This window comes from Marmota marmota, unplaced genomic scaffold (genome assembly GCF_001458135.2).
Source record: "Marmota marmota marmota unplaced genomic scaffold, marMar, whole genome shotgun sequence".
NCBI classification, from domain to species: domain Eukaryota; kingdom Metazoa; phylum Chordata; class Mammalia; order Rodentia; family Sciuridae; genus Marmota; species Marmota marmota.
In genome coordinates this window covers 3,003,928-3,007,377 of record NW_026000338.1, presented here as the reverse complement: position 1 = coordinate 3,007,377, position 3,450 = coordinate 3,003,928, and positions in this window count along the sequence as shown.

The window sequence follows — 3,450 nt, the reverse complement described above, 5'->3', positions numbered from 1 at the left end:
TCCAAATTCAGCATCCATCTTTATTCATGTGGCATCTGATGGTACTATTGAAGTTGCACACAGCTCTCCAAACACCAATCAGTGTGTAGTTAGCCCCCAGGAAAGCAGCCTTTGTTTTTAGCTTTCCTATCCTCCCAGTCAGACCATTTAGGGCTTGTATAATGCCTTATATGTATGTAATGGCTTATATTTTCCATAAAAGTTCACACTTTTTATATTATTTGGCCCAATACTTTCATGAGATACAGAAGAATTGCTATTCCCATGGGGGGATGGTGAGTACCAAGGATTGAACTCAGGGGCACTCAACCACTGAGCCACATCTCCAGCCCTATTTTGAATTTTATTTAAAGATAGGGTCTCACTGAGTTGCTTAGCACCTCGCTTTTGCTGAGGCTGGCTTTGAACTCATGATCCTCCTGCCTCAGCCTTCTGAGCCGTTGTGATTACAGGCATGTGCCACTGCATCTGGCTGCTATTCCCATTTTGTAGTGTAAGAATCTGGAGACTACAAGAACTTAACTATCTTGCAAATTAACTCACTTCTTTTAGCCCAGGTTTAGATATTGGTGGATGATGAAAGAATAGATCAATTTTTAAAAATTTTTTTTTAGTTTTCAGTGGACACAACATCTTTATTTTATTTTTATGTGGTGCTGAGGATCGAACCCAGCGCCCCGTGCACGCCAGGCGAGCACGCTACCACTTGAGCCACATCCCCAGCCCAGGATAGATCAATTTAAATCCCTTTCCTCTTAAAAAAAAAATACTAGCCTTACAGTGAGTTAAACAATCTAGGACTAGACCTCAGGTCCACTGATTTAATGAATATTTATTGAGTGCCTACTCTGTGCTAGGTACTATGCTAGGGTTTCTTGACTCCCAGAACAATACACATTCTGCTCTACATCACTGCCTCAAATAAATTCAGAGTGGACTGCATAGCATACTCATTGGCTGGCAGGCCATCTGAAGTGCTGAATATAGAAAATTAGCATTGAAATGAGTCCTTCCAATCTAGTGGAGAGAGGTTGAGTGTGTTACTTATCTACACACTAAGAACTTAGTTTCCTCATCCCTGATACCTACCCCACAAAAGGTATACATTTGGTTACAGTAGTTGGATTGACCCAGAAGTTATTTTTCCCTGCTGTAAAACTTTTATTTCATAGAGAAGAAACATTTTTCCTATTTTTACAGATTCTCTGCAAACACAACAAAAACCTGGAGGCTTTGTTTTTACTAGCAGACTGCAGCCATTTTCTCTAAGACAACATGTCAGTTCTCTCTCTGAGTCCTAAGAAAAATATACCACCATGATTTTATGGTGGTATATATTGAAGGTATACAGGGAAAATAAAGCTAACATCAAAGCTCAAAAGCTGCACTTGAAGTAGGTTTCAATAAAGAATATTTCTTTCTTGTAGGTGAGGAGACAAGAATGAAAATATACCAAATGGTTGAGAGTGTTCAGTTAGAATAGTGGGATTATGGGCTGGGGTTGTAGCTCAGTTGTAGTGTGCTTGCCTTGTATGTGGAAGGCACTGGGTTCAATCCTCAGCACCACATAAAAAAAATAAAGTTATTGTGTCCATCTACAACTTTATATAGAATAATGGAATTATGAGGGATTTTTTCCTTTTCATTACTTTCTAAATTTGTGCAGTTTTGTAGTAGGAAATAAGTGTTTCTTTAAGAAACACTTATTACCTCATGTGTCTTTACCCTTAAGTAATTTGCTAAACTTTAAAAACCTCCTTGAAATGTATTCAAGCATTGTGATCTCCCAGTACCTTTTGTAAGGCCCTTGATCTTATCTGGGAGTTCGTGTGTAGTTGCAAAGAAAAGAGCTGGTTTCTTTTCATAGGAGGAAGAAAACAAGGCCTAAGGAAAGTTATTTTCATTCTTGGCTCAGATCCAGAGAATCTTGGAATATTTCAACACTACCAAGCCAAGTCAAGAAGGGAAGGTAGAGACAGCAAGGTGGGAGGATGGTAGAAGGGAGGAATATATTGTAAAAGGGCATAAAGAACTTTTAGGGGGTGATGGATATGCTTATTATTTTAATTTTGGTGATAGTTTCATGCATGAATACATATGTCAAAACTCATTTAACTTTTATACTTTCAATAAGTACAGTTTCTTGTACATAGATAATTTTCTTAAGAAAACGGCAAAAAATAAAATGACAGCAGAGTGGTTGCAAACTTGATATTAAAAAAGAAGGGAGGGGGCTGGGGCTGTAGCTGTAACTCAGGAATAGAGCACTTGCCTAGCATGCGTGAGGCACTGGGTTCGATCCTCAGCACCACATAAAAATAAATAAATAAAATGAAGATATTGTGTCCATCTACAACTAAAAAATATTTTTAAAAAAGAAGGGAGGGAATCATAGAATTTGATCCAAAGGGATAATCACTTTACATAATTTACATTCAATCCTTTAATCCCTCCATAGGGATCATTTGCTTATATATTCATGAATATATAAGCCTAGATATGTGAGCACTGAACTTCAAAGTGATAATGCAAAGCAAATATGTCCCCTATTATGCGTCTTCAGAGACAATATTGTGAATTGATAGTACCATATTTAATGGTATTTAATGTTATGGTATAATAATACTGACTTTGGAAATAAGACCTGAGGTTCTCATTTTACCCAATTTTTCAACTAAATACCTATAATTTTTGGTTAAGCCAATTAACCAATAAGGATCTCTGTTATTTAACTAGTAAAATCTGGGGATTTGTCTTGACCTTAAAGATTTATTACAGTTCTGATTTTCATATGACATCTTAGGAAGATCCCATATGCTTTTCCCTTTTTCTGTTAACTCACACAAAATAACACACACACACAGACACACACACACACACACATACACATCTCTTGGTTTCTCAGGGCTTAAAATATCACTGTTGGGAGATTCATTCTTTTGTTCTCAAAGATATTTTTTTCATCTTCCTGAGTTAACCATGGGTGCTTGCCCTTTTAGAATCCCCATAACTACATCTATAAAATGTGTATCTTGAGCTTAATCTTACCAATCTCTGAATTTCTAGTCTCTGGATTTGTAATTAAAATACAAACATTACTAGACAAGGAAAGCACTTAAATTATCAGGCATTTCTCTAACCCTTTGCAACCAGAAAAGTCTTAGGTAGGCCTGCTCTAAATGAATCACAAGGAGTACCATAAAAACAGAAAGGAACCCCTGAGACAAGAGGATACTACAAAACAAGAATCTCAGATTACTTAAACTTTGGAGGTTTGCCTGTAGTTGTGCTTATGTACATATTTGTTTCTTCCTTATAGCAAGGGAAGCAGCCAGGCAAATCTCTTCCAGGGAAAAATTCTCCCCTCTATTCTTCCAGCATAGCTTCTCTAGACTCTCTGGGAACCTGATGGAATAAAAAAAAATGGTGTAAAATGGTAAAATGGAGCCT